The sequence below is a fragment of the Ptychodera flava genome (assembly GCF_041260155.1).
Source record: "Ptychodera flava strain L36383 chromosome 3 unlocalized genomic scaffold, AS_Pfla_20210202 Scaffold_25__1_contigs__length_14229661_pilon, whole genome shotgun sequence".
NCBI classification, from domain to species: Eukaryota; Metazoa; Hemichordata; class Enteropneusta; family Ptychoderidae; genus Ptychodera; species Ptychodera flava.
In genome coordinates this window covers 9,103,854-9,124,160 of record NW_027248279.1, presented here as the reverse complement: position 1 = coordinate 9,124,160, position 20,307 = coordinate 9,103,854, and positions in this window count along the sequence as shown.

Here is a 20,307-nt window from a genome sequence, read left to right as displayed (position 1 = left end):
TTTTTGATTCATGAAAACTAGTCGGATCTCTGTGTCCCGATTTATAATGATTTGTTGCGTTTATGTCGGTTGCGTTTATATTATTATTTACCAGTTGTATCGGCGGATGTAATAGTATGTATTGATTATTGAGGCTTTGCGAGGTTTTTCGAGAAATCGTTATTATACGTCGTGCGTGCTTTAATCGACCCCTCGCCGTTCGTGTATAATGCGTGTCGTCGTAACAGATGTGTGCATATTTTGTTGTACATGTGTATTTAATGTATGGCAGGTGCAGTCATGCATTCTGATCTGAAATTCATTGCAAAATTTACGGTCAGTCCTGCAGAAAAATATATAAACAATCGCACTGGAGAGAGCAAGCGTATGAACCGGAAGTACATGACAGAATGACCATGGCGGTAAAAAACCTCCTTTGAATGACTGTCGCGAGTTTCATCTTTGCGTGTTAGCTCCCAAGTGTGCGGAAATGCATGTTTTTAATATAATATCAATTAATACTGAAGAATTACGATTCATAACTACTCTTCTTGCTCCGAAAAAGTTGTATTCAGGACACACTGCCTGTAAGGGCCTGCAAGCATGTTTTGCGAGATTGTGCGACAGTTATATGGTATAGATTTGTTATCAATAGGTAGGCAAATCAAATGTAGTTTATTCCACACTAGTTCGTTCAAAGGAAATACCACAGCTTTCCATCCTGTTTCTCGACTGTCTATGGTTCAACGGATAACTGTGTGTTATGGTCGAATACATGCGTATCAGTAGCCATAGAACTAGCATTTAGCTGTCCCAGTGGTGGCAGTAGTATTATTTCCAACACTTGCGATAAATTATCCGCCAATCAGATTCATAGTGGTTGGTATCATTCCCAGCTCTACTCCATAGTTATTCAGTCTTCATTTCTTACCTGCACTTATGCCATTCTGTGTGCAACTAATGAAAATCAGACAACTCATATCAGACAAATTAAATTTATTACTATGATTGTCGAGAATGTAGTTTGCCACTGTAAAATTGACATAATCTTTTTCACGTTCATAATATATCAACAGAACTTGTGAAGAAAAGGAAGTCTGTTTCATCACGGCAATTTGTATTATTACTTACAGGTTTGCCTCGGATGCTCTAAGAAACGCCCCCAGACCCAATGGAAAGAGGAGAATTTCGTGCACAGAAATCACTCAAATAGTATTTATCAAGACTCATAAGACAGCTAGTACTACAGCCAATACTGTCATTCAGCGTTTTGGATACAATCGTAGTTTGGCGTTTGCCTTGCCGAAGCATGGACATCACTTTGATGAACAGCAACCATTCTCTCATAGAAAGTTACAATACCAAAGACCACCAGGTAATCAGAGCGCTCATTTTAACATTATAGCAAGCCATATGACATACAACAGACCTGAACTTGATAAAGTTGTTCCTAATGCCACCTATATCACCATAATACGAAGTCCAGTACAGAGGTTTGAATCAGCTTTTGCCTTCTTTGAATATGCAAGCGAAGTTGGATTAAATGAAAGTGAAAACGCTCTCAAAGAATTCATGAAGGAACCTGACAAATATGTCAATAAAATCGGAGGACGAAAGGGAGTTTTTCTAAGGAATGGCATGTCCGTTGTTTTGGGATTTGATCATCGCTTTCATGACAATGATTCTGCAATTAATGAAATGATTGACAGATTGGATAGAGAACTTGATTTAGTCTTAATATCTGACTACTTCGATGAATCGCTTGTGTTGTTAAAAAAGGCTTTATGCTGGAAACTAGATGACCTATTGTACATCAGCAAGTTCATAAGAACTAAGAGCAAACGGTATCCGATATCGGAATCGGTCGCTAAAAAGATTTTGAAGTGGAACAAAGCTGACATCAAGTTGTACGAGCATTTCAATCAAACCTTTTGGAAGAAAGTTCATAGTTACGAGGGAGATTTCTATAAGGATATGAGTGAGTATCGAACCCGTTTGCAAGAGTTTCAAGAAGATTGTGTCAAAATGAACAAAACGAAACCATCGAACGGACAACGTGTAGATGCACCTTTAATGAAGGCGAATGCAAGCGCTCAATGTAAGCTAGCGTTGATTGGTAATGGACAGTTTCACGACATGCTAAAGCAGGAGGCTGAAGAAAATTACAATTTGACAAAACACCATAAATTACTGATGCAGACAAAAAATACCAGTCACAGTAGCTTCCCATACAAAGGGTGACAGCTACATTCTCTTTTTATCAACTTTATACGCTCAGTGTCAAGACGATAACGTAATGGTTGCAAAACCCATAAAAATCTATAGCAATAATTCTTATTTTTGCCACAATACAATTCCTTGACTTAAACACTCTGAAGCAAGAAATCCAACTTACAAGAAAAGTAATACAACAAATTACATGAACCGTCACACTCGACAAAAGCAATGTGTTTGTGCTAAAAGTGCGACCCACATTACAACCATTTATAAATCCATCTGATAACATTTCCTTTATAAACAAATGTAACGCTCCATGTTGACAGTGTGATGATTTTTATTGCAAAAAAAACCCATAAAATCTTTGTCAATAATGCCTAAATACAGGGGAAACAGCTACAGTCATATAATGGGTGTTTGTTTTGTTTGTTGTTTTGTTTATTTCACCACTGATGAAAAAATGAACATTTGTAAAAATATACAATTCAGTGCAAATAAACAAAATGTATAAATATTTGTTACAATAATGTGTCTGAAATATCTGAAGTTAAGTGGTGAGGGCCATGAAGATAGTTCGGTAGAACTAATACAAGTTCATAGCCCCGGGAACATATCATCTCGTACAGTAAGATCAGATGACAGTTCGTAAAGCTGGTGATAAAACGAAAAGACAGATGTGATCGAAAAACTTGAAGTTGAACAATGCAACTATAAAAACACACAACATTTGAAACACTCGAATACAATAAATTACTGGTAAAGTTATGTGAATCTTAATCGTCACTATGTAAAAGGTAGTGTTTGAGTTTAGTTTTGAATGCATGCCTTGTGGTGATCTGTTTGAGTGATGGGGAAAGGGACTTCCAATGTGTAGCTGCCGAGTATCTGAACTGGTTTTGTGCCAGTGTGAGGCTATGCTGTGGAATAAGGTAGTCTCCTCTGCTAGATAATCGGGTGGGATAAGAGTGTGAAGGGGTGTCAAGATATTGTTGAACATCACGGGGGTAACGGTTGGATTTTAAATCATGGATAAACATGCAACAAGCATACTTGCTAAGTTTGAAAATATTCAAGATGCCAAGCTGAAGGAAAAGTGGTTTAGTATGGGCTGTAAAATGTGAAAATGTGATAAAGCTGATTAATATGAGATGAATAAGTATTTCCCCAAATCTCAATGCAGTAACTGAGATGGGGAAGAATAAGTGTGTTGTAGAGAAGAATTAATATAGATCTGGGGACAAAATGACGAATATGTGATAGTATTCCGATTTTAGAGATGATTTTATTAGTTATGTATTAATGTGAGAGTGCCAAGTTAAATGTGAATCAATCGATATTCCAAGGTAGGATGAAGACTCTGTAGCAATAACTGGAACATTATTAATGGAAAGGTGACCATGAATGTTAATCAGTTTCTGGTAGGTTTTAATAAACATATAGTTCGTTTTGTCAACGTTTACGGTGAGTTTCTTTGCCCTACACCAATTAGCGACTTTAGTTAATTCGTTGTTAATGATATCAAGATTGATATTTTGATTTTTTTGTGTAATGAAAAATGTTAGTATCATCTGCAAACAGCTTGAAGTCAAAAAAATTAGTTGATTTGTTAATATCGTTAATATAGATAAGAAAGAGAGTTGGACCTAGAATAGAACCCTGGGGGACACCACACTGCACCTGGTGAGACCTGAAGGATATGCTGTCTATGTAAACTGACTGATGGCGATTATCTAGATAACTTGTAAACCAATCAAGTGCACAACCTCTTATTCCATAATGATGAAGTTTCTGTGGGAATATATCATGGTTTATGGTATCAAAGCCCTTTTTTAAATCAATGAAGATCCCTAGGGTAACATAACCTTTATCAATGTAGTCTGTGATCTCAGAAATCAAATCCACTAGGGCAAGTTTGGTACTACGATTTTTCCTAAAGCCATATTGAGTATCTAAGAAGATATTGTATTTGTCTATGCACGAAATCAAATGCTTGTTGACCAGGGATTCAAAGATTTTGCTAAATGTCGGAAGAATTGAGATTGGTCTATAATTTCCAACCTCGAAAGGGGACGCCTTTTTAAAAATTGGCGTTATACGGGCAAACTTCAAAGCGTTGGGGAATTGACCATTAGTAAGAGAGAGGTTCGCAATATCTGCAAGAGGGTGAGAAATGTAATTAACAGCATCTTTAACTAAAAGAGGGTGAATAAAATCGTACCCTGCAGATTTACTACAATCAAGGGCCAAAATTTCCTTGGTGATATCATCTACAGTAATGGGGTTGAAAAAAACGGAATTCATGTTGCTATTATTGAGGTAGTTAGTTGGATGAGTGTCAGTGTGAATATTAGAAGCAAGATCTGGTCCGATGTTAGTGAAGAAATTACAGAAAATGTCTGCAATATTGGCGGGCTCTGTTGTGTAGTTATCGTTCTGGGCGTTAACTCTAATTTTGGTGGGAACGTTGCCTTTGCACTCATTTTTGTTTATCAAGTTGTTTATGACTTGCCATGTTTTGTTAGTATTGCCGGCAACTGAGTTAAACTTGTCGGTATAATAATTACGCTTAGCAAGTCTCAAGAGCTTGGTGAGCAGATTCCTGTAGGTGTGATAGTGACCTATGCGCTCAGTGTTGCGTGGCTGACGTTTCGTGCGTGAGAATAGTAAGTGCTCGGTTCTGATTGAATTACGGAGACCACGTGATATCCAGGGTTTGTTCAATGTGCTGTGTGAATGTTGACGTTTGTTAGTGACAGGTGCATGTTTGGAAGCAACACTATAATACATTCCGTAAAATCTGTCATACGCAATATTTACATCTGATGACTGATAAACTGATTCCCATGAAATATTACATAAATCTTCGTTAAAAAGCTTCTTTACTATAATATTTGAAATTAAAAGTGTGAGAACAAGGCTAAGACTTGAAAAAATGATGAAGTTCATGTGAAATCGCAAAAGTTGAAAAATGATCGCTGATATCGGTCTGCAGTGAACCACAGTCAAAGAACTGATCTGTGATATTTGTTAAAATATGGTCAATAGTTGTAGATGTGTTCATGTGAGTTCTGGTTGGAGAGGTAATAATCTGATGAAAATTGTAACAACTAAGAATTGCTGTGTACTGGGTAGTAGTTGAGTCATTACAGCTTGTGTCGATGTTGAAATCACCAAGCATAATGCAATCTTTGTTTTTTGTTGAAATATCCATTACAACACCTTCTAGGCTATCAAGAAACTAATGAATAGATGTGTTTGGACGCCTGTAAACAACTCCAATTACCACCTTTTTGTTTGCAAAGACCGTTTCGACAATAACAGATTCACAGCTGTCAAGCTGATAGTTATCAATGTGTGAGAAAGACAAAGAGGAGTGAATATATAATGCCACGCCAACACCTCTGGAATTTTGACGGTTGCAGGTGACAAGTCTATACAATGGTAAATGAAAGAGCTGTTGATTTGAACTATTTTTAAGCCAAGTTTCTGCAGCATACATTTTCATTTATAGCTGATCTTCGAAATGCTTACTAATAGATCTGATATTCACATGTAAAGGGGAAAATATGAGCTTATCAGAGGATGATTTACCTGTATTAAATTCGTCAATAGAATATGAGTTACAGTTGTACTTGATGGTTGGTGGTTCTTGTGTTGCGCTCATAGTTCATGAAAACGGAGTTGCAATACAAAACCAAGAGTCAGTGTTTAGAGTAAAGCGTTCACGCGATGCAGATTATGGAGTTTTCTGATGAGATGACGATTGCCCGGGTGTCTTCATTCTTTCTTGTATAGATTTTTCCGTTGCTTGTCCAGATATACTTCCATTTTAGTTGCTTTCGTCTTTCGTTAACTTGGTGAAAAAGTCTTTTCATATCCGGTATCAGGTTTTCGTTCATGTAGATCTTATTACTTGCATGTTGATCGAGGTTGAGTTGTCTCGGTGTTTTATCCTTTAGGAATCTCCTCGCATAATAGATGTTGTTTCGTACGGATCTTCTAACGAATCTAGCAATGATCGGGGGGATTGTTAGGCCGCCCAGTTGCTACATCTTGTCGACGACGAGGCAGACGGCAATGTCGATATCACTTGATGTTATGGTGACACCGACAGTTTTAGCCACCTGTATAACTATATCGTCCGTACTTTCATCATCATGTTGTGGTATTCCGTGTATTTCAATTTTATTGCGCCTTGTGTATTGCTGTAAATCGTGTAATTCATCTCTTGTCGTGGACAGTTCTCTTTTGGTTATTGAAAGTTCAGTGTTTAGGCGATCGTTTTCTTTTTGAAGTTCTGTGAACAGTTATTTGATGTTGGCCATGTCCTGTTTCAAGCTATCAAAACAGGTACTCACGAAATCAACTGAACGTTGTAGATCTGCTAGCTGAGTCTCAATAGTGTCAAACTTGTTTATCTTTACCTTGAGCAGAGCGAGAGAGTTCTGAATATCTGCTAGACATTCAGTCGACTTTACCGGAGACTGCGTGGTTTCGGTTCTATCGGCCATCTTGGTGAGCTGCTTGTTCACTGCGGGGATTTAGTTGATCACACTGCTGAGCAAATGCATACCATACTGCACCTTCTAAATGTCACTTTCAAAGAAAACAGATTTCTATTTTTAAAATTTTCTTTGAAAGGTGGATTCCACAGGGACATGAAAACAGATGTAAGAAGACGACAGCATGACATTTTGAAGAGCCTCGGTTTGGATTTCGAGGGAAGAATCAAATATGCATCGAGTTTGCTTATAGCGAGAGGTTTTCCGCCAGTACACCCTTTTAAACTTTGGCGTTAGTATGCTTAGTAAAGACTACAAACATCAGAAAACAGTGCTTACACATTACCTGTTCATGTAGCACGTCATCTTGGATGTTTTTGATAAACCACAAGCAAAAGTATGTAAAATAAATGTGTGAACAGGCTTCAAATCTTTTCAACATGTCGACTACTGTAAATTCTGTAACCTCAAACAAACAAACAAACAAACAAACAAACAAACAAATTAACTAACATTCAAACGAACATACACACACGCGTAAACTCTCTTGCCAACTTATATACCTGTTGTAAATATTGTTTTAGTACTGCAACATTGCAACAGCGGCACTAAGGATTAATAACTTCCTCTACTATATGTATTTTAATGTTCAGTCTATTGCGTTTCAAGGCCAATGCAAGTGGGGATTACATAATTATTTTAGAGAATAAACACACAAGTCTAGGAACAAAAACAAAGTAACACACACAAGGCCTCCATCGGAGCCATACAATTACATATCAAGTAGTTGGGATGTGACTGTTGTTCTATACTTGCAAGCTTTACATACAAGAATACAAAGACTACGGAGCTCTAAGCTTCAGATTTAGAAGAGCTCATGAGTTTCACAAATTTACAAAAGTTTGGCTCCATCAAAAATTCTTCTTGTGAATATTGCTTTCCCAAATCTGAATACTCTTGACACTCTAAAAGAAATTGGTACTCGTCTTCTACAACCGATTAACTTTGAGCATAATTTACAAAGTCTGGCTGATACATCAAGATTTTGTCTTCTACCTTCCTCTATTGCTAGAGGGATAACGGAACAACGAAAACAATACAATTTTTGAATTATGTTTGACAACATCACAACATGTAAGCAACATGGTAAGCTTAAATATTTCTCAGGCTCGAGCATTTTCTTTTGAAGTGCTTATAAGTTCGCAGTTTTTGTTTCAAGGAGAGTCTGCTCCTCCATTGTTCTTTAAAAATGTCTTAAATTCTTGTATCAAAAAGTGACTGTTGTTTACTACCTATTTCCTGTGCAAGCCAGGCATAACCCAAACCGTATGAGGATAGCATGTACTTTATAGAGATTGCCCACGAGTGTCTGCCAATGGTATCTAGATTATATAACATTGTATACTCATGTCTTGGTAGTCTATCCTGGGGCATCTCAGTAAGTTTTATCCATGAGAGAATACATCGTTTAAAGTATGAAAATGAATGGGAAGTCTTCCGCTTTCGCCCAATACCGCTTCATTTGTTCTATGGTTAGGTACACCTAAAATGTCTTGCACCAAGATCTCTGGACCTTCTTTATTAAATCATAGTAATTAAAACTCTAAATTTCCCAACTGTAGCATAGAATTGGTAAATTCATTATATCAAAAACTCTGGCAAAATCGTCTGGCGGGATAAACAAAGTCAAAGATTTACTAGCTTGACTTGCTAGATTCTGGACCGCTTTTGACTAGTTATTTTGCGGAGTGAAAATCAAACCAAGGTACTTATAGTGTGAAACAACACACAGAGAAGTATTACCAAACACCAGTTTTCCCATCGTGTTCTACGAACGCCATTACTGTAAATCGTGACTTAACTAACATTCAAACAGACATACACACGCGCGCGTAAGCTCTCTTGTCAACTTATATACCTATTGTAAATATTGTTTTAGTACTGCAACATTGCAACAGCCGCACTACGGATTAATAACTTCCCCTACTTTGTACTTCAGTGACAGTGATAAAGTGAGTAAACGATATTTTTGGCCTATCGATTGACAGAGCGTTTCTATCAGTAAAACTACAGATCGCGTGATGACATATATAAATGAAACTTTTTTGCAAAGGGGGCCTAAATGTAATGGGGTTTGACTGACGAACACTTTTCAAAGGAACCCGTTTACAATTCATATTATTTTATGGGGTGTGTTATTCACCATGAAAGGCTGTCTGACAAAAAGAAACATATTTTGGCCATACTGAGGATAAATATGGCAGTTCTCCTTGAATGCTTCATTCAATTCCCTTCATCGTTTTGTTATAAGAACATATAGGTAAAGGGATAAATTTAAGAAAGGACAATGTATTTTGCACGCACAGAATGTAACGCAATGTCTTTCCAATAGCGTGCAGGTAGTATGCAATTCTACAGATCTAAGTTATCGTTGCTGTCTTACTTGGCAGTCGGAATTATTGCGGTATGTGAACATACTGGGTTTGTCGTTCAGGTCTGTATTTCCGTCTTGTAGGCTCAAAAAATACTTCAAATGCAAAATACAAACAACGTCACCATATCATTTTTGTACGATACCCTTAGTAATGAATGAGATGTGTGATTTTTGATCCGAAGAGAATAAAATTGCAAATTTGGTTTATACTGTATTTTGTTTTGAAAATTTAGTCCTCAGTATGAGTCCACTTACATTCAGATAGCGGAAAACTTTTTATATATGATACTATTTTGTTGCAAAGACTCATATAATACCTGGCGTCTGACTTTTCGTCAACAGGAAAAGTGTCTCCCTCCTTAATCTCTTCTCTCAGCAATTTTAACATGAATGTTAAAGGTCACAATGAAGTATGCCTTAGTATCGATATCTGTCTGTGGTATGACGATGTTGATGATTCTCTATCTCACGGCAGAACAACGACAAGACGTCATTTTGTGCAAGGTAGGAATATGTCGAAAGCGAAAAGCGAAATGTACTGATTTTGATCAAGTTCACTGTAAGCTTTCTAAAAATTCTGCTCCTGTTATTACTGATTCTCTTTAAAGCTTTTTCAACATGAGCATAGGACAGCCACGTTTTCAAAATGCATTTCAATGTGCCAGAGTGGTTCCTGTGTACAAAGGTTCAGGGAGTGTCAACAATATTTTGAATTATCGTCCAATATCCTTTTACTAACTCTTTCCAATATTCTTGAAAACCATGTTTACAGTATGCTAAATGACTGCTTTTCATGTAACCATTTACTTTTAGAGAACAAGTCTGGTTTCACAAATAATTACACCCTTCAGACAGTTTTGATACGCTCACAGATGATCTCGTTAATAATATTGATGATGGTTATTTCAACCGTGTCATCTTACATGACCTTTCGAAGGCTTTTGACGTTGTAAATCACCATTCTTTTTAAGAAATTGTCACTTTATATTTCGTCCGATACACTTATTACTTGGTTTCAATATTACCTTTCAGATCGTCAACAAATCGGTAGCTATATGAGCAGTGTGTCAGAATGAGCTATTGATAATGCAGGTGTTCAACAAGGCTCTATATTAGGTCCGCTTCTATTTACACTTTTCATAAATGACCTGCCTCTAGCCACTGATTCTTCTCAGCTACATACGTACCCAGATGATCAGACTTTACTAAGTCTTGCCGGCGGTAAAATATATAGCTAATGATGTAAATGAAGCTATTAATAGCGACATCTTCCATATAGAGCGGTGGATCACCTCTAACTCTATGGGCCTAAGGGGCAAGTTGGGTGACAACTCCATACAGATTAAATGGTGTTAATAAGAGTGATTTTTCATTATCTATTGATATTAACAGAACGACTATGTCATATGTTTTTTCCTCAAAAGTTCTAGGTGTTATTCTCGATGAATGGTTATCTGGAAATGACTACATTGATTGTATAAGGGACTGCAAGTACAGGCACAGAAACATGTGACTGGAGCCGAAGATTAAAGAGTACATCTATTTACCAAAATTAGCTTGCACAGTCTTGATTAACAGTAGAAATCTAGAACGATTCAATAAAGCAAATGTTGCCAGGCGATATTATGACACGAACGCATAATAAATGTAGGACATTCATGCTACGTTTTGAATCTCCCTGCACACCGTCAATCCGAGATTCGTCAATCCTAATATCCCGTGACCGAATACTGAATACCATCAGTGTCTTGAGTTACTGAGAGTTACCATGACTACAATGCTAATCAGTATCAGTATCAGATTACTTTACATAAGACTACATGAGACAGCGACACGTTGGTAGTTAGTCGACAGTCAATTGAGTTGTGTATATAGCTTTCGTAGAGCTAGTAATAAATGTATTGAAAACGACATCGAGACTCGTCGTATATCATGACATGGTGGCAGCGGTAAACTACTGAACACCAAGAGAAAAGGAAGACGAAGATGGCAGCACAATCGAACATCAAGTCTCCTGAAAACTTCAGCTTCAAGCCCCCAGAGTGGCAAGAATGGAAGCAGCGCTTTGCAAGATACCGGCTCATAACAAAGCTCAACAAAGAAGATGGAGAAATCCAGGTAAATTCTCTTATCTATCATATGGGAGCTGAGGCGGAGAAAATCCTCACGCGATTCAAATTCGATGCAGAAGCAGATGCAAACGACTATGAGAAAGTCTTGAAGAAATTTGATGAGCACTTTGTTCCCAGAAACAATGTCGTCCATGAAAGGGCACGTTTCCGCCGGCGCGTACAAAAGGCAGGGGAAACCGTGGAGGCATATGTGAGAGATCTTTACCACATAGTCAACAAATGTGAGTACGGTGACAGGGATGAGCACATCAGAGATCAGTTAATCTTTGGCATTCAGGATAAAGAACTGTCACGGAAACTACAGTGTAAACCCAACATAACGGTAGAAAAGGCTGTAGATATGGCAATGTATTCTGAAACAGTGACCCACCAAGTAGCGGCTCAAGGAAAAGCCCAGGCTTTAGATGAAGTTGCACAGAAAGGCAAAGGCAAATTTCGGTCTGGTAAAAACCCCATAGAAGTAAAAGGGAGGAAAATTCCAGAGGTGCCTGCACTAGGTGTGGCCGTAAACATGAGAAGGGGGATTGCCCAGCCAAAGGAAAGCAGTGTAATAAATGCAAAAAGACCGGACACTTTGCAGCTGTCTGCAGAAGTAAAGGTGTCAAAGAGGTCACTACCGCCGAAAGTGGTGATGAAGTTGGGTCAGTAAAACATTCACTTTTTCTCGGAGAAGTTTCCAGCGCGGGAAAAAGACAGGGTGACTGGCAGGTAAATTTGAAGATTAACGGAAAAGTAATTAACTTCAAGATTGATACCGGAGCCGACATCACGGTTATCTCTGAGAAAGCACACAAACGCATTCCGAAGTGCGCAATTTTGAAACCCCCAGATACCAATCTTATCAGCCCAGGAGGTAAGCTGAACTGCAAAGGATGGTTCATTGCCGATATAAAACACAAGGGGAAAATATATCATACCAAGGTCTACGTCATTGAGGGAGATCATGTTAATAATCTACTCGGACGAGAAGTCGCTTGTGAGATGGGCCTAGTAATCAGAGCTGAGGAAGTTGTCAAGCCTGATAGTCCAAAACAAACAAACCAAAGCGTGTTTGGAGACATAGGCATATTCAATTGCAAGCCAGTAAAAAATACAGCTGAAAGATGGAGCAAAGCCATACAGTGTCAATACAACAAGGCGAATTCCATTTCCAGTCCTTCCCAAAGTAAAGGAGGAATTGCAGAGAATGATAGAGGGCGGAATCATCGAAGAGGTCACTGAACCTACAGAGTGGTGTGCCCCGATGGTGGTGGTCGCAAAATCGTCAGGGAAAGTTCGTATATGCGTGGATCTGAGGACACTCAATGAAGAAGTGAAAAGAGAAAGGTATGTGCTTCCAACTTTAGAAGACATAGCCCCTAAACTAGCAGGGTCCAAAGTTTTCTCGAAATTAGATGCTTCGAGTGGATTCTGGCAAATTCCGTTAGATCCAGCAAGTTCAAGGTTAACTACATTCATCACACCATTTGGTCGATTCTGTTTTAAAAGACTGCCATTTGGAATCACCTCCGCACCAGAAATATTTCAGCGTTTGATGACAGACTTGTTACGTGACAATGAGAAAGCAGAAGCGATTATGGATGATATAATTATACATGGCGAGACAATGCAAGACCATGACATCCACTTCGACAATACGCTACAAGTCATCGAAAAGTCAGGACTGAAACTAAACAAGAGTAAATGCGAGATAAGAAAAACAAGTATTAAGTTCTTTGGAGGAATAATCAGCGCCGATGGGGTCAGCGCGGATCCAGAAAAAGTAAAGGCAATTCAGGAGTTGAAACCGCCAACAAACAAACACGAGTTGAAACAACTACTCGGTATGGTAAACTATCTGGGAAAATTCCTACCAAATTTGTCAACAGTGATACAGCCAATAAGTGAATTACTGAAGACAGATGTAGCATGGGTCTGGAGCGTAAAGCAAGCTGAAGCATTCCAGAAAATGAAGCAATTGGTATCAACTACACCAATACTTGCATTCTACGACCCAAGCAAACCAACAATAGTGAGTGCAGATGCCAGCAGCTATGGACTAGGTGCAGTCTTGCTGCAACAACATGATGATGTCAAAAGGCCTGTTGCATATGCTTCACGTACACTAACGAAAGCAGAACAGCGGTACGCACAAATCGAAAAGGAGTGTTTAGCAGGTGTTTGGGCTTGTGAGAAATTCTTCCGATACATCACTGGTCTAGAGTCATTCATACTACAGACTGACCACAAACCACTAGTACCACTGATCAACAGCCAAGATATCGACAAAGCACCACTAAGATGTCAACGCTTACTACTAAGGTTGATGCGATTCAATGCAAAGTCAGTATACGTACCTGGAAAAGAATTAGTAGTGGCAGACACACTGTCAAGAAATCCGATTCAGTGTATAGAGAAACCTGATACGGAAGGTGAAATACAAGCACATGTCGATAACCTGGAAGCAATGGAACCAGGAACACCAGACAAGATGGAAGAAATCAGACAAGCAACGATGGATGATGAACAACTGAGGTTAGTACTATAATATACCAGTCTAGGATGGCCAAAACGATCGAGCAAAAGAAGTGCCAGACGAAATTCAACAATACTACTCAGTGAGAAACCAGCTTTCATTGAATGATGGCAAACTCATCTATCAAGACAGAATTGTCATACCAACCACAATGAGAGAGGAAGTCCTGGAGAAAATCCACGAGGGACATCAAGGTGTGACAAAATGCCGTGAACGAGCAATCCATGCAGTATGGTGGCCAGGCATCACCAGTGATATCAAGAGAAAGATAGCTAATTGCAAATTCTGCATGGAAAATAAACCAACACAGCGGAAAGAGCCGATGATAGCAACGCCATTGCCAGAGAGACCATGGCAGAAAATAGCTGTCGATCTATGCGATCTTAACAATAAGAAATATATGGTCGTCATGGACTACTACAGCAGATACTTAGAAATTGTACATATGACAAGTACAACCAGCGAACAAGTAATTGGAAAACTGCAAAATCTGTTTGCCAGATGGGGAATTCCAGAAGAAATATTCTCCGACAATGGTCCGCAGTTTTCATCAGCAGATTTCCAAGAGTTCGGCAGACAGTATGGATTTCGATGCACCACATCTAGTCCACATTACCCACAATCCAACGGGGAGGCAGAAAGTGGAGTACGCATCGCTAAGAAAATCCTAAAGCAGGATGACGTATTTCTTGCATTAATGAGCTACCGAGCAACTCCAATAGCAGCAACCGGCATGAGTCCATGTCAACTGATGATGGGACGCCAAATTCGTACCACATTGCCTACAATAGCAGCAAAACTAGAGCCAAGACAACCTGACTTGGAAGTAGTCAGAGCTGCAGATAAAAAGGTAAAAAGTGCATACGAGCGAGCATTCAACAAAAGACACGGAGCCAAAAGTTTGCCAGAGCTGTTACCTGGAGACAACGTCCAAGTGCAATTGGATGGAGAAAAGGGATGGAAAACTCCAGCCAGGGTACTGCAAGCGGGTACAGCACCACGCTCATACATCTTTGGCTTATTCCAGGAAAGGGAGCTTCAACACGGTAATTATAGGTGATTCGACCATTAAATACATTGACCCACAGAAATTTTCAACAATCAGAAAGACGTTTGTGAAAACACTTCATGGAAAAGGAATAGATGACGCCCATGCTTTCATCAAGGCTGCCAAACTAAAAGACCCACAAAACATTGTGCTGCACATTGGATCAAATAACATTGCAAACGGGACACCACTTGACATGTGCCAAAAGAAGTATAAAGATCTAATCGACACAACTAGAGCAACCTATCCAAAAAGTAAAGTGTTTATAATTATATCAAGCATTTTACCGAGGTTAGGCAATGATACCTTCAATCACGCCAGCAGTGAATTTAATGACACTCTCCATTTCATGAGTGACAATTCACAAAACCTACACTTCATACAAAACAATTTCCAAGACAGAGTGAATAATATTAGATTGGAGTTGTTTGAAGATGAAGTACATCCAAATTACAAAGGCACTGCTTCCTAGTGGCAAACATGAAGAGAAGCATCTACAAAGTTATTCTGACACAGATGGGTAACAATCAGCCAAATCCAAGGATTGGAGAAGAGCACATTCCAAAGAAATACACTAATCGGGGGAGAGAGTATAACACTAATGGCTCCTGGAATTACAAATACAATGCAAACAACAATCACAACAGCAACAACAATAACGATAAAGGAAAGCACCTCGTGAGGGAGTTTTTGACGAACATATTGAATTTTATCAACAATTGAATACATCATTGACATCCGTCCTTTAGATATGTGAGGACCTTGAATCAGGTATCTTTATGTCACAATACTTAACTTCACTGTCACTACTTTTGAACTCTTGACATGGTGTGTTCCTCAATAGCGAGAAGTACACTGAAATTTACTACATGGAATATTTATGGAAATTTAGAACAGAAAGTTAGAGATAGCAGTTTTTTAAGTAGTTTAGAAAGGTTTGATTTTTTAAGTCTAGTAGAGACAAAAACAAGAGTTGACTCAAATATTAATATTTCAAAATATAGTTATTTTCATTCGGCTAGAACCAAACAACATGCATAGAAAAGCACGCTCACCCTCTGGAGGAGTTGCATTTTATTTTAGGGATATTTTTACTGCTGGTATTACGCAGATGGAAAGTAGTTCTGAAGATTTATTTGGGTTCGTTTAGATAGTAACTTTTTTAACTTAGATGATGATATCTTTATTTGTACCCTATATTTTAGTCCACAAGGGTCAAGTATTTTTAGCTGGAAAGAGTCAAACCAGTTTCAGCTGTTGGAAAAAGATATTGCAAAATTTTCAAAAAGGGGGCAATTATTCTCACTGGAGATTTCAATGCACGTACTAAGAATATACAGGAGGTTGCAATTTATGAACAAGACGACTATCATTTATCAAATGCAGACATTGCTTTCAAAAAACGAAATTCACAGGATATTTCAATGAAAAATTATTATGGTGACCAACTTTTAGATCTGTGCATGGCCACCGATATGGTAATTCTTAATGGGAGATGTATTGGAGACAGTATTGGAAAATTCACCTGTCACCAAAGGCATGGCAGCAGTACTGTGGACTATAGTATTGTCAGTACTAACTTATTTAGCAAAATTCTATTTTTTAAGGTTCACCCACTGAACATTTCTATATCAGATCATTGCCAAACTGAATTTCAGTTACAAACTAACGCCTACTTAAATAATGTAGATACTAATATAAAAATTAATCAAGATAGACGTAGCAATGATTTTACTCTTGTATGGACAGCGACTCTAGGTATTACTTTTATGAAGCATTACATAATCCACACATTGCATCACCCATTATAATTTTAACAAAACAAATTTTGATGCCACAATACAGTCAGTTAATACAGCTTGTGCAATGTTATCAAACATATTCCTACAAACAGCAGGAGCTAGTCTCCATAAACGCATTATAAGGAAAAAAAAGGAACAAAAGGGCAAGAAGTTAAGCACCTCTAGGAAACCAAAGTGGTATACCAATGATCTTGGTAATTTAAAAAATGATGTTTACAAATTATCAACTAAGTTGAGCAGAGACCCATATAATACTGAATTACGGAGCTCGTGCTACAATTTAAAGAAACAATATAAACGTCTAGTTAAAACAAAGAGAAGAGAATTTAAAAGTCAGATTTTAAACAAATTAGACAGCTTGGGGAAATCAAACCCAAATAAGTACTGGGAGCTGATTAATGAGTTGAAATCAGATTCACAAAATAATAGCAGTGAACACACACCAATTAAAAAAGAAAGGTGGTACAGTCATTTTAAGGCACTTAATACAAAGGTAGATTTGCCATTAATAGATGAGAATGTTATGATAGATCAACAGAGGCTGGGAACACAGATATCAGCTTTGGACAAACCCATTTCTGAATTAGAAATTCAAAAAGCCATCAGTACTTTAAAGAACAGGAAAGCCCCAGGTATGGATAAAATAACAAATGAAATGATAAAAGCAAGTAGACATGTATTAATTAAACAAATCAAAACTCTTTCAACGTAATCTTAGCTAGCGGTCACTTTCCTGATGCATGGAGCACAGGCATTATTGTACCGATATATAAAAAAGGAGACAAAAATGACCCGAGAAATTACAGAGGGATAACATTGCTAAGTACAATTAGTAAACTTTTACTTCAGTTCTAAAACAAAGACTAATTACTCATATTAAAAATGAAAACCTTATAATTAGGGAACAAATTGGCTTTATGCCAGAGTTTAGTACATGTGATCATATATTTGTTTTAAAACAATTACTTACAAAGTATCTGAGTAAGGGGAAATATATTTTTGGCTGTTTCATAGACTTTCAGAAAGCCTTTGATTCAATTTGGCATGTGGGGCTTCTACACAAACTAATAAAGTATGGTATCACAGGGAAATTTTATAACATCATTAAGTCAATTTATTTAAATTCGAAGGGTTGCATTAGGGTGAAAGAGGGACTCACTGAACAGTTTCCCATGGAGAGAGGAATAAGGCAAGGTGACGGCTTAAGCCCACTGCTTTTTAACCTATACATTAATGACATAAAAGATTCGCTTAATTGTGTCAGCAATGACCCACCAACTTTATTACGGAGTACTTTATCATGTCTACTTTATGCAGATGACTTACTTCTACTATCTGAGACACCTACGGGGCTACAGAATGCTATAAATTCAATAGGGCATTATTGTGAAAAATGGCATTTAGGCATAAACATTCTATCATGGTTTTCAACAAATCGGGGAAAATTTTCAACAAATTTAAATTTACTATACATGGTAATGAGTTGGAAAATGTGTCAACATACACTTACCTTGGCATAAAGTTAAATATTACAGGAAAACTAAACAGAGCACAAATTGATTTGAAAAACAGAGCTATGAAGGCATGTTTTAAATTGAGACAGTTACTCTTTGCAGAGTTAAATATTCCAATTAAGGTCCATTTACAAATGTTTGATGCCATGATAAAACCTATTCTGCTATACTGTACAGAAGTATGGACTGCAGACATATGCACAAATGCAAAAACCATACTCACAAACTTAACAAACACAATTGAAAAGTTGCACATTAAATTTTGCAAGCACATACTTAAAGTGAATAACAAAGCATCCAACATAGCATGTCTAATGGAACTGGGTAGATATCCTCTAATTGTTTCAAGCATAACACAAATGGTCAAATATTGGTTAAAAATAAGTAAGAAATCTGATACAACACTGACTCGTGAGGCTTATGATCTGGGTTGTCAACTGGACAATGCACATACAGATAATTGGGTGTCAGGAATTAAACAATCGTTGCTGCTCGTAAATATTGGAGATGCCATGAATGTAAAGATAGAAAATGACAAACACTTTAAAACTAATTTCAATGTAAAAGTTAAACAGCTATTTGAAAAATGTGCATTTGAATTGATTCATGATGATACCAGACAAGGGCACCATAAAAATAAACTTCGCACATACAGAGAGTTGAAAAAAGATTTCTCTCTCGAAAGCTACCTTCATGTTATAAAAAACCCAGATCACAGATCAGCCCTGTGCAAGTTACGCATTAGTGCACACATACTACACATAGAAACAGGTAGATATAGAAACCTTGATGTCATAGACAGAGCATGCCCAATTTGCCAAAACAAACAAGTAGAAGATGAGATACATTTTCTTTTTCATTGCAAAGGATACACAGACATTAGACATGATTTTTTCAGTAAACTAAACATTTGTAAAAACGCATTCAGAGGCACACAAGACCTTGTAAGCATCTTTTCAAGGACAGATAAAGCATCACTATGTGAATTGGGAAAATACATACATACATGTTTTAAACTCAGACAAGACAAAATGAAAAAGGCAAAGTAAACTATTTATGAACCTTTAATATGTTGACCTCATGTATAGATATTTATATTTATATATATATTATATATACTCTTTCATTGTTGTTTTTGCAAAACCTTTATTGTACTTTATGATCAAGATCCCAACTGGGATACGATTTCAATAAAGGCTTACTTTACTTTACTTTACTTTACTTTACATTGTGCAAACACCAAGCGGTACTCTGAGAACAAACCGAAGACATCTATTATTTGTGTCAAGGCCAGACAAAACAGAGAGGAAGACCCTGGATCTATCAATGTTTGACAACGATGAGTCAGCAGATCCAATTACACCAACCTCAGTGGAGAAGTCAACGCCCACTGTGGAACAACAGCCACCGGTTGAAAATATCTCACTGCCTATGCCAGAAGCTCAGGGAAAACAAACAGATGTAATCAGAACCCGGAGTGGAAGAGCAGTTAAGAAGCCTGTGAGATACTACGATGAATACTGTTAAGTAGATAGCAACCAGATTGCCTTGTGCGGGGCAGAATAATCCCCAGGCAGCTGTTCGACTTAGGATAGTCCACCCCTAAGTCTAGTTAGGCGAACCTATTTAGTAGAATAGAAATTTTGCAAATAGGACGACAACCGACATTAGAAAATTATTGACAATTAGACAAGGACAGAACAACGTATTGACCATTATGATTGGATGACGAACACTGTTCAAAATGAACTCAAAAGAAAGGGAGATGTCTTGAGTTACTGAGAGTTACCATGACTACAATGCTAATCAGTATCAGTATCAGATTACTTTACATAAGACTACATGAGACAGCGACACGTTGGTAGTTAGTCGACAGTCAATTGAGTTGTGTATATAGCTTTCGTAGAGCTAGTAATAAATGTATTGAAAACGACATCGAGACTCGTCGTATATCATGACAATCAGGATTAGAAATTTACTCTGAATCTGAGCCAAGTTTGTGCAGGCTGACATGACCTCGATTATTGGGTATATATCGACATAGTATAAAGGAAAAGAGAAAAATAATGTTGGATTCCATCGACATCTGTCGGACTTTGACCTCGAAGCTAATGATTAAACTATAACAAATTGCATCAAAGCTGTCCATAATTCCTGGTTCTCC